Source organism: Lathyrus oleraceus, chromosome 5 (assembly GCF_024323335.1).
Source record: "Lathyrus oleraceus cultivar Zhongwan6 chromosome 5, CAAS_Psat_ZW6_1.0, whole genome shotgun sequence".
Lineage (NCBI taxonomy): Eukaryota > Viridiplantae > Streptophyta > Magnoliopsida > Fabales > Fabaceae > Lathyrus > Lathyrus oleraceus.
The window spans coordinates 282,151,161-282,164,187 of NC_066583.1; the positions used below are offsets into that span (position 1 = coordinate 282,151,161).

Genomic DNA, 13,027 nt, shown 5'->3' on the forward strand with positions numbered 1-13,027 from the left:
ATCATATCCTTCAGCATACTGATCTCTGGGTCAAAGAAACTGTAGGCGACGTCATGCTTCAAACCGGTCCTCATATCTGAGCAAGAAGTCTCTCAACCAGGATCTCAATCAAAAAGGTCCCTGCATATGGATAAACATGGGTTAGATGCAAGTAAATGCAAAATGTGATGATGCTGATGAATGAATGCAATGCATTTCCATCCTCCAAGTCATCTGATCATCTGTTGCCCTGAGTCACAGCCCTGATCTCTGAACCGATCACAACCATCTGAAGGAATATGTAACCACAAATCCAACTCAAGGGTTCCGAAATAAACGGAACTGCAAGATACACCACCATCATCACCAGACAATCTCTGAGCAGATAACCACAATCCTCTGAATCGGCCCGGGGAATCCTGAAATAAACGGATCCCCACTGATAAATAACACGGACAGCACTCCGGCGTCTCAAAAAGAAATGTCCATAAATCCGACTTATAAATATGATTCTGATCAACGAAACCAATAGTCACCATCAAAGTCACCATCTGAACATGCATCTGTAAGAATCACCCTCCCCTCACAGGTAAATTCTAATCAGGTCATCCTAAGGCGGATAATAATCTCGACAATCGGGCAGAGATACTCAATGGGTTTGCCCTTTCGGGTGTGCCATTGTAGCTCCCTTAAGATCGTCTAAACCAAAGATCCGGGAATGATCGGTCACCGAAGTCAACAACTCAGATGAGGTGACTCAACCAGAGTGGAGTACCCCACAAAGGAAGAGCACTATCAAATGAACCTCGTCCGGCTTGTGGTACATCACGTTGCCAAACACATATTGACCTAACATGAAAGAGGAAACATGAGACCACACTAATCCTAGGTGTATACTTGGGCCTGGGTTTTAGCCCCACTCAGAACACCCACCCCAAAACCAGAGGAACCACCTGTACAGAGGACAACAACATGATAGTATGATGCATGCAAATATTTATGCAAATATATACACAATCAGAATAATAAATGCAATAAATATAACAACACAAGCAACCTAAACTATCCTAGAACGCTAGGAGAGACTCTCTTAGGGAAGATGGACCAGCAATAGGTCAACTTCTATAGTCCCCAGCAGAGTCGCCAGCTGTCGCATCCGCGAAAAACAATCAGCGGGCTAAAACAAAACAACACAGAGCCGCCACCGTGCGTTATTTATCCCAAAAGAGGGAAAGGAAACGCTCGAAGTAAACCTGGAAAAGACATGGTCTCGCGGCCAAAGAGAATGGGATCGGGAGTCGGTTATGCGAAGGGAAGGTATTAGCACCCCTATGCATCCGTCGTACTCGACGGGATCCACGCTCTAAAAGAAAGAAAAGGTTGCTAAAACAAACATGACACACACACACAACACAGGTGGAAAAGAGGGGAAAGGGCTCGCTAGGATATCGCATCCTATGCCTACGTATCTCATCTGGAATGAGAATCAGAGCTACCGTAGTTCGGCTCACGCACGTCGAAACAAAACATAACACAAAAAGGCAAACATGGAACCCGAATGCCAATCGCTGGACTTACATCAGCTTCCGAACCAAACAAACCCACACTGGAAACCAGATGCCACTTGATGGACTTATACCGAACTCCAAGCACACAGCAAGAGGATACAGAATGCCAATTGTTGGGCTTACATCCGTCTTCTAACACACACAAGAAGAGACAAGCAACAAGTTACTAAGGAGTCGGGAACTCGAGCCTAGCAACTGTCAAGCAAACACACACAAAAAGAAAAAAGGGTGCCCGGAGAGATCTCGTGTGACCTCCTGCCTACGTACCTCATCTGGTATGAGGATCAGGGCGACGTAGTTCCCCTTAACAGGGGAGAAAGACTAGCCTAACCAGATAACAGAGGGAGACACAACTAGGGAGACTATGACTCGAGCCTAGATGTTATCATGCATATCATCCCTAAGTTAAGGTTGACTATCTATCTTGCTCAGGAAGCAAGCTAATCCTAAACAGGCAAAGCAAAGCATGCAAACACAATCAACACAAAGCAAACATTCACAATTAGCACACACTATATACAGACAGAGTGGGCTCACACAAAGGGTTAGGCTGCAAAAGCAAGCCAACTGTATCAGGTGATGTTAGCTCTTAACCCTAACATTGAGAGTTAGGGTGAAACAGATGCAATAGGAAGTGAGGGGTGTGCCTCACAGCTCTTATCCCTGGCCAGGGAGAGCTTCAGACAAAGAAGTGTGGGTTCAGAAAGTGGGAACCCTTCTACACTTATGACACTGACTCAACTGTACAACTGTACAAGGATCTTGGGTTAGGATCCACAATGCATCAACACCAATTGTGTGAGCAGAGGGATGACTCAACAAGAATAGCAGGAGATGGATTGCACATCTCTTGTATCTGCCAATTGCCTTATCACAAGGTCTTTTCCTGCTTGGGGACAAAAATAAACAAGCACAAGCATTGCCTCTTAAGGAGGACTTCAGACAGGTGCCTGGCCAAGTAACAGGCCAGGTCTTCCAGACTACATGGAGAAAAGAAATTCTACCTCAATTGGTTAAGCAACCAAGCAACAGCACAAGCAAGTTCAAAATGAACTATAGCAACTAAGGTACCTGAAATCAATCCAACATAATCAGTATACCAGACAAATAAAAGTCAAACAGAAAATTACAAGTCCACAACACAAACAAATAACAAGCATCAATGCACATAGGTGCAAGCCACAAGGCCTAAGCATAAATCTCAATGCCTACAAAACAAACTCAAAGTTAGTCATAAACAATCAATAAACCAACTCCAATTGAGTGCACATCATCAAGTATAAGCAATTGTGCTCTTTGAACTGAAACAAAGCTCAAATGTGAGAACACAAACCACTAGTACAAGACTAGGGTCAAAATGGGAGCAATAAACCAAAACAGAACATGAAACTTATCAAAAATCAAGATCAATCAAATAAGAATCAAATCCAAGTGGTCTCACATTCATATCATCAACCATTATCATTTCATGAGGCAAAGAGTACAAAGCATGCAATTTAGAACCTCATAGGACCAAACAGAAAGATCCAATTCAAATCGACTCACAAACATTTCAATAAATTCCCAAAAAATTCATGGTCAAACAGCACTCATAACATGACCTACACACCAAAGTTCAGGCCATTTGGACAAAGGGAAGCAAGTCAATTAAAATCCCTAAGTCAAAGCATGTTCAAACAAGCTCATACAAGGCACCAAATCATGCATCAACTTCAAGCAAGCATAAAACAGAATTGGCATAAGATAAATGAACCAAACCAAAACCATGACAAACTTCAATGTGTCTATAATCACTCCACAAAATTTCAAGTCCATCCAATACATATCAAGAATTTCACAAAACATTTAAGATCATGACTCACAAAAGGTCCACATTTGGTCAAACAGAAAGGAAATTCTCAAACAAACTGGAAGTGCACTCAAAAAATCCACAAAAATTCACATTCAAACTTAACATCCAGAAGATTTAACATGCAAAAATTCAGATCCTTTCATGTTCAATAGGCATGGCAAATAAAATCAGAAAGTTAGACAAGAAATGGTGTGACACAAATTGTCACACCTAGATTCAACAGCTCATATCTCACAATCCAGGAAAGCAAAAATCACAAATTCAAAGCCAGAATGCTCATTGAGATGTCTATATTACACATGTAAAGTTTCAGCTCCATCCAATTAAGCATCATCATTTCATGATCAAGATACCAAGCAAGGTGCATGAAAGAACACATCTAAGCAAACCCTAGGCCATTTTTAATTCCTCATGTGCACAATTTTTTCAAAAATCATCATTAAATTCTAGAGATTACAAGGATCATGGCACAAAAAATTCCAGTCAATTTGGACTAATGGTTATGAAGTTATGAATTTTCTAATGTTGAGAAAAAATAAAAAAAAATGAAATGGCAAGGTGAAATATGTATAGCATATATGAAGAAAAAAAGGGAAAGGCAAAAGTGGAATTGTCATGGTCAAGAATCGAAGCCTGGGAGAATTCAAAAAGTGGCGCGCGCTAACACATCAACCCATGCCAAACGCGAAAATCTGGATCAAACTATGTTTTCTGGAAAAAATTTCAACATTCATCACGTGTTCTTCATCAACCCTAGCTCAAGAACTTTTGTTCACTAAAATCAACAAACCATACACCATTGGAAAGATCTCTTAATGCACATCAACAATATGACATTAATTAAACCTAACTCTTCCTAATTTAAGAGAATCGATCCAAAACATTTTCACATGTCAACATTCAAATCATCATAACTTCCTTGTTTCTCAACCAAATTCAGTGATTCAACTTGCAGCATGACCTACTCTCAAAGATCTATCTAAAGCATTCATCAATTTTAAGAATTATGCAAATCGAAAACTGACCTTCTTGGAATTGCAGATGTGAAATCGTGTGTTTTACGCCTTGTAATGCCAAAACAGATGCACTTTGATGCTTGTAGGATCGAATGGAGCAAGGTTTGCGTGTTGATTGTGAAGGATCTAGCTCAAAACTCGAATTGCCATTGTTGAAGCTCACTTTAACAGTCCACGATTTGGCTTGATTTCTCCAAGATTTTGCTTCAATTCCACTCAATTATGCATGTAGATGATGAATTGATCGAAGGCAAGGCAAAAAGAATGAAGAAAATTGATGAAGAAAGTTGAGAGAAAAATGAAAAAGTTTTGGATCTAGATCTAGAATTCACAATTCTGTTATGGTTAATCAGAAAACAGTTATGATTATGGCTTTATATGTGATGTTAATGAAGTTGCTAATCATGATTAGCAAAAATGCAAGTGTTTAAGCCAAATCAAGTTTCATGCTAAATGGCAATTTGGTCAATTCACCCTCTCATGTGAAAACCAATGTAACAGTAGAATTTCTGGTTGTGAGCAAGTTTCAAATGATGTTTGTGAGCTAATGCAAGTGGAATTGAGTGAAAACAATGAATATCTTGCAAAATGACCTTTTTCCCTCCACTTTTCAAAATTGGTTCACTTGAAAAATGCACTTTTTTTGTGATGATTTTTGATGAAATGTGATGATGGATTATGATAGGGGACATCAAAAGAAATTTGCTCAAAAAGGTCTCACTCCATTTGGCCTTTTGAATCAAAAGTTATGCACTTTTGAAATTCAACTTTTTTTGGACAATGATTTGATCATAACTTGCCAACCACAAATGAGAAATTCATGTTCTTGGACTTTTTGGAAAGGTGAGAGCAAGATCTACAACTTTCATGTTGGACAAAATTTCATTTGAAGCATTTTTGGACATGTAATTTCAAGGAGAAAACCTTTCCATTTTTGGCAATCTTGAATTACAAGTCACTTTCTATTTTTGGAAAGTTTTCATCTGACTTTATTTTCTTTATTCTTGATGTTTGAAATGTCAAATGAAACTTGTTTGGACATGAATGAGGTGTCTCTAACCCTCTCCCACCTCCAAATCCATCAGTTGACCTTTGGTTGACTTTTTCTGACAGATAGATGAATTGGCCATGCATAGATGAACTTGAGCTTCAATCCCCTGATGTAATGGCTCAATGATGAAACCCTAGCTTCCATAAGCTCAATGAAACCATATGATGATCCCCATATCCATTGAAACCCCATCTCCTTGACAAGCCCTGATTGGCACAATTCAGATGATTAGGGTTGACTAGAGGTCAAAACCCTAATCTCAAGGAATATGATCAAGCATGATGAATCTCTTGGTGATGACAAAACCATGATGATGATGATGTTCCATTGCAACCAAGATGAAGCTCAACCCCCTTGAGGAATCAAGAAACCCTAATTTGTATCACACACCCTTAGATGGTTAGTGATTCATTCAATGAAGCCCTAGCTTGCATCTTTTACCCTTTTTATCTTCTGATCAAGACTTAGGAGGATGACTTGCTTGTTGCCACATGATATGCAAATATGTAATGACTAATGACCTAAAAATGAAATTCAACATGCTCAAGCTAGTCCCAAGAGAGGAGAGCAAATTTTGAGGTGTTACACATGGGTTGGCGCAATCCAATAGCATTAGCAATCATGGTTATCAAACCTCCTATTTGAATTGGTGTTCGGTCATCCTAAATAAGACGGTCAAAATTTGCCAACATATAAGTGGCACCATTCACTGGACGGTTTTGGGAAGCACAAAATATTATGAAGAGCTCATCACGTGATACCGTGGTATTGTTTGATTTCTTCCCAAAGAGAGTGCGTGCTAGGATTTTGTGGAAATAGCGAAATGATGGGTTATGAATGTTTCCAAAAAGAAACTCATGTTCCTCAGGGTCGTCATTTCCCGTCAAACTTCCCCAAAAATGTTCAAGTTCTCTATATTCAAAAAGGTCTTCTTGGCTCATGGTGAATGTATCAAAAGAGGTAGGGAACCTTAAAAGGTTAGTAAAGTCTTGAATGTTAAATTGATACTCCATGTTGAACATCCTGAACTGGATGAAACCTCTGCTTATTCCTTTTCCATGGCTTGGTAGATAGATCAGGGAGCTAAGGAATTCTAGAGTTAGCCTCCGGTAAGTAACAAATTATCTTCGAATAGGTGTGGTTTCCCACCCTATTTGACTCAGCAGATACATGACACTCTCTCTCAGTCCAAGGGCAGTCATTTCCCAATCATCAGCATAGAAACTTCGGTGCATCTCTCTCTCTGCTAGTTCTTCGAACTTTTGTTTCTGAGCTTTCCCTCTGAATTTGATACCCATACGATCAATTTGTCCCATCAGGTTAGTGTTAACTAAAGAAAAGAAAAACAAGAGTTTTAGTCAGGATTTGGCCAAATGCCGAAAGAAAAGAAGAAATATTTAATTAAAATAAAGAATACGAAGAATGAGAACTAAATAAAATTTTAAAAGAATAATCAAAGAAGAAATAAAAATAAAAATTTGTGGGTTGCCTCCCACGAAGCGCTTTGTTTAATGTCGCAAGCTCGACATAAAACTATCAAATATTAGTCTATAGATTTTGGAGACAGTATGTCTAAGTGCAGGACTTGCGAGTCTTCATCGTTTTCATCATAGTGATAATGTTTCAGACGCTGCCCGTTTACGATAAATGCTTCCATAGATTTTCCTTTAATTTCCACAGCTCCGCTAGGGAAAACATTAGTAACTTGGAAAGGGCCTGACCATCTAGAGCGTAGTTTTCCTGGGAATAACTTGAGTCTAGAGTTGAACAAAAAGACTACATCGCCTTGTTTGAAATTTTTCCTTGATATGCGCTTATCATGCCATTTTTTCGTTCTTTCCTTGTAGATCCTGGCATTTTCGTATGCGTCCAGTCTAAGTTCTTCTAATTCGTTTACATCAAGGTTTCGCTTTTCACCGGCGGTCTTATAGTTTAAATTTAAATTTTTAATAGCCCAATAGGCCTTATGTTCCAACTCTACCGGTATGTGGCAAGATTTACCATAAATAAGCTTAAATGGGGTTGTTCCTATGGGAGTTTTGTAAGCGGTTCGATATGCCCATAAAGCTTCAGGTAATTTTGATGACCAGTCTTTCCTTGAGGTGGCGACTGTTTTTTCTAATATTTGTTTGATTTCTCTGTTAGACACTTCCACTTGTCCACTGGTTTGAGAATGGTAAGGTGTCGCTACTCGATGTCTTACACCATACTTAAACAGTAGTTTTTCGAGTATCTTAGATATGAAATGTGATCCACCATCACTGACGACTATTCTTGGGACACCAAATCTTGGGAAAGTTATATTCTTAAAGAGTTTAGTTGCCACTCGAGTGTCGTTTGTTGGAAAAGCTATAGCTTCAATCCATTTTGATATGTAGTCAACCGCCACGAGTATGTACTTGTTACCGAAAGAAGGTGGAAAAGGTCCCATGAAATCTATTCCCCACACGTCGAAAATCTCTACTTCCAAAATGCCCTTTTGTGGCATCTCGTCACGTCTAGATATGTTTCCTGTGCGTTGACATCTATCACATTTCTTGACAGCAGCATGCACATCCCTCCATATGTTTGGCCAATAAAGACCGGCTTGTAGGATTTTAGAGCAGGTCTTGGACGTACTTGCGTGTCCACCATAAGGAGCGGAATGACAATGTCAGATTATATTTTCTATCTCTTCTTCAGGTATACACCGACGGAAAATACCATCTGGGCCTCTTTTGAAAAGTAAAGGGTCGTCCCAGTAATAATGTTTCAAGTCATGGAAGAATCGTTTCTTTTGCTGGTAGGATAGATTAAGTGGAACTATTCTGGCGGCTAAATAATTGACAAAGTCGGCATACCATGGTGTAATGCATACAACCAAGGCGGCCTCTTCCTGTTCATCAGCTCTATTTTCTTCCAAATTAGCTATAAGTTTATCATACGAGAAGTCATCATTGATCGATGTTCTTTCCGGTTCCAGATTTTCAAGTCTAGAAAGGTGATCTGCCACTACGTTTTCAATTCCTTTTTTATCTTTGATTTCCAAATCAAATTCTTGTAACAACAAGATCCACCTTAGGAGTCTAGGTTTAGCGTCCTTTTTTGTTAAGAGGTACTTAATGGCAGCATGGTCAGTGTAAACGATTATTTTGGCTCCGACCAAGTAAGAACGAAATTTATCTAGTGCAAACACTACTGCTAAAAGTTCTTTCTCGGTCGTGGCGTAATTCATCTGCGCTTCATCTAGAGTTCTACTCGCATAATATATAACGTGAAGTTTTTTATCCTTTCGTTGTCCTAAAACAGCGCCTACGGCGTAGTCACTTGCGTCACACATTATTTTGAATGGTTCATTCCAATCCGGAGTCTGCATTATGGGCGCGGAGATCAATGCCTGTTTAAGTGTTTGGAACGCTTCTAAGCATTTACCGTCGAATACGAATTCAGCATCTTTCATTAATAGTCCGGTTAAAGGTTTAGTTATTTTAGAGAAATCTTTAATAAATCGTCGGTAAAAACCGGCATGTCCTAGGAAGCTTCGTACTTCTCTCACAGTTTTCGGAGGTTGAAGGTTTTTGATTACTTCTATTTTGGCTTTGTCTACTTCAATTCCTCTATTTGATATGATGTGTCCTAAAACAATTCCTTCTTGTACCATAAAGTGACATTTTTCCCAATTAAGTACTAGGTTTACTTTTACACATCGTTCTAGAACTCTTTCTAGGTTTTCAAGACATTCTTCGAAACTTTGTCCGCATACGGAAAAGTCATCCATAAAGACTTCCATGATGTTTTCGAGAAAATCGGCGAATATTGCCATCATGCACCTTTGGAAGGTTGCAGGAGCATTGCACAAGCCAAACGACATTCGTCGATAAGCGAAGGTACCAAAAGGACATGTGAACGTTGTCTTTTCTTGGTCATCAGGATGAATTGGTATTTGAAAGAAGCCTGAGTAGCCGTCCAGATAACAAAAATGAGAATGCTTTGCTAATCGTTCTAACATCTGGTCTATGAATGGTAAAGGAAAATGATCATTTCGGGTTGCTTTGTTTAGTTTCCTATAGTCAATGCACATTCTCCATCCCGATTCGATTCGTTTGGTTATAGTTTCTCCTTTTTCATTTTCGATAACGGTTATACCTCCTTTCTTTGGTACTACGTGTACAGGACTAACCCATTTGCTATTGGATATAGGATATATGATACCTGCCTCTAATAACTTTGTTACTTCCTTTTTCACACCTCACTCAGGATCAGGTTTAGTCTCCTCTGATGTTCCCTAGAAGTTTTACAGTCTTCTTCTAGCATAATGCGGTGCATACAAATAGAAGGACGTATCCCTTTAAGATCGGTGATGTTGTCTCCTAGTGCGGTTGGATATTTTCTTAAGATATGTAGGAGTTTTTCGGTTTCGAGTTTTCCTAGGTCTGCATTAACTATCACTGGTCGTTCAAGTTCTAAGTCTAGGAATTCATATCTCAGATTTTTGGGAAGTGTTTTCAGGTCGAGGTTTGGTTTCTTGAGGCATTGCGTAGGATCTGGTGTTATTGCTAAACAATGATTCAGTCCGTCTTCTACGCGATAGTCGGACAATTTTTCATTTTCTAATTCTGTTTCTTTTATGCATTCGTCTATGATATCCATGAAGTAACATGTGTCATCTATTGCAGGTGCTTTCAAAAATTGGGAAAGAATGAACTCAATTTTCTCTTCTCCTACTTCGAAAGTGAGTCGTCCTCGTTTTACGTCTATGATAGCACCGACGGTTGCTAAGAATGGTCTTCCCAATATAATGGGGGTAACTTCATCTTCTCTTATGTCCATAATTATAAAATCGGTTGGGATGTAGAATTGACCTATGCGCACGGGAACGTTTTCAAGAATTCCTACGGGATATCTAACGGAACGATCTGCTAATTGTACAGACATTTTAGTTGGTCTTAATTCTCCCATTTCCAGTTTCTTGCATATGGATAAAGGCATAACACTGATACCGGCTCCTAAATCGCATAGAGCTTTGTCTATGACGAATTTTCCTATGTGACAGGGTATAGAGAAACTACCAGGATCTTTAAGTTTAGGAGGCATATTCCGGATTATAGCACTGCACTCAGCAGTGAGTGTAATGGTTTCGCTATCTTTAAGTTTCCTTTTATTAGAAAGAATTTCTTTTAAGAACTTAGCATATGAGGGCATCTGTGTAATAGCTTCTGTAAACGGAATGGTGACGTTTAATTGTTTCAGTAGGTCAACAAAAATTTTAAATTGGCTCGCGTCTTTGGTTTTAATAAGCCTTTGAGGATAAGGGATAAGTGGTTTATAAGGCGGTGGAGGTATATAAGGTTCTTTCTTTTCTACAGTTTCCTTATTACTCTCATCCTTTTCCTTAGGTTTATTTTCTTCCTCAGATGACTTTTTAGAGTTTTGGTTTTCAATCCTTGGATCAGGTGGTCCTTCTACCTCTATTCCACTTAATATAATTGCATGAGCGTGGCTTTTCGGGTTAGGTTGGGGCTGTCCAGGAAATGTACCAGTAGGGGCAGCAGTAGGCGCTTGTTGTTGAGCTACCTGTGATATTTGTGTTTCCAGCATTTTGTTATGGGTAGCCAGGGCATCTACTTTACTTGCTAGTTGTTTAATCTGTTCGCTAGTGTGTACATTTTGGTTTAAGAAATCTTTATTGGTTTGCTGTTGAGAAGCTATGAAGTTCTCCATCATGATTTCCAAGTTGGATTTCCTAGGAACGTTATTGTTAGGTGTAGATGGGGTTGGCTTTTGATATCCAGGAGGTATAGCTGGGGCTTGACTGGGAGCTTGTCCTGGTGCGTATAAAGCATTATTACTCTTATATGAGAAATTAGGATGGTTCTTCCAGTTTGAGTTATAGGTATGCGAGTAGGGATTTCCCTGAGCATAGTTCACTTGCTCTACTTGGATTCCTGTTAGGAGTTGACAATCTGTAGGGGTGTGGCCTTGGATTCCACAGACTTCGCAATTTTGAGTTACGGCAACCACGGTGGTTGGAGGTGATACGTTTAGATTTTCAATTTTCTGGGCAAGAGCATCCACTTTTGCATTAACATGATCAAGGCTACTTATCTCGTACATGCCACTTTTCGTTTGAGGTTTTTCTACCATTGTTCGGTCGCTTCCCCACTGATAATGGTTTTAGGCCATGCTTTTAATAAGTTGATAAGCATCGGCGTAAGGTTTATCCATAAGCGCACCACCTGCAGCGGCGTCTATTGTCAACCTTGTGTTGTATAAGAGACCATTATAGAAGGTATGAATCACTAACCAGTCCTCTAAACCATGGTGTGGACAAAGTCTCATCATGTCTTTGTATCTTTCCCAAGCTTCGAAAAGAGACTCGTTATCTTTCTGTTTAAATCCATTTATTTGGGCTCTCAACATAGCTGTTTTGCTTGGAGGAAAATATCGGGCAAGAAAGACTTTCTTCAACTCATTCCATGTGGTGACTGAGTTGGAAGGAAGAGACTGAAGCCATCTTCTAGCTTTATCTCTTAACGAGAAAGGAAAGAGACGAAGTCGAATTGCCTCTGAAGTGACACCATTAGCTTTAACAGTATCGACGTATTGGACAAATACGGATAAATGAAGGTTTGGATCCTCGGAAGGATTTCCAGAGAATTGATTCTGTTGCACTGCTTGTAACAGCGAAGGCTTAAGTTCGAAGTTGTTTGCTTCGATTGCGGGTGGAGCAATACTCGAATGCGGCTCATCTTGCGATGGAGCAGCGTAATCTCGAAGAGCACGAGCTGGTTCTTCCATCTCGGGTATCGGCGAAGGAAGAAGATTTTTGAGATCAGGAATTTCGATTGGAGGGAGATTGTTTGCAGCACGATACTCTCGAATTCGTTGTAAGACTCGGAGATATCGTTCAACGTCATTGATTCGTAAGTAGTACGGTTCGCCTTGTGAGTGAGTGTGTGGCATACAAATCAACGAAAGACAAAAGGAAAAATAAAAATTGCCTTAGTCTCTACAGCGTAACAGAAGAGTTACGATATCGACTAAATAAAAGTCCCCGGCAACGGCGCCAAAAACTTGATCGCGACTTTATGAGTCTATTGGGGTAACTGCAAGTGCACAGTCTAATCGCGTAGTAATAAAAGATATCGATCCCACAGGGACTTATGAATCGATATACCGTTTTCTAAGGTTACTTCGTAAAGCTAAGGCGGATGATACTTTGTTGATTAAGGAAAAAAAATAAAACTAAAATAAGATCTAGATTAAATATCAAATAAGCGGATATCGGTATGTAGTTCGTCGTAATTAGGGAATCGAATCTTCGTTGGTTTCGTAGTTTTAAAATAAATCTTTTCAGTAGACACTATTAATTTAAAATCCTTTTCTCAAACTCTCGCTCTGTTGAATAGACTATGACTTTATATTAACGTGCGCTGTTACTAATTAGTTAAGTCCAAAATCACTTTTTGAAAACAATAGAATCTATAGAAACTCTTTTTAAGAAAATACTAATCATTTAAACACCCTTGTCTCAAACTCTCGCTCTGTTGACTTAGATTATATAATTAAACTTAAATGCTTA

The 13,027-nt window shown here is 39.3% G+C and overlaps 1 non-coding gene across 1 annotated transcript; it reads left to right on the forward strand.

Moving 5' to 3' along the window:
- Positions 1 to 11,758: 11,758 nt before the first annotated feature.
- On the forward strand, positions 11,759 to 11,865 carry LOC127089067 (small nucleolar RNA R71). Its single transcript, XR_007790846.1, has one exon. It is a non-coding gene; the product is annotated as a small nucleolar RNA R71 (small nucleolar RNA).
- Positions 11,866 to 13,027: the final 1,162 nt, after the last annotated feature.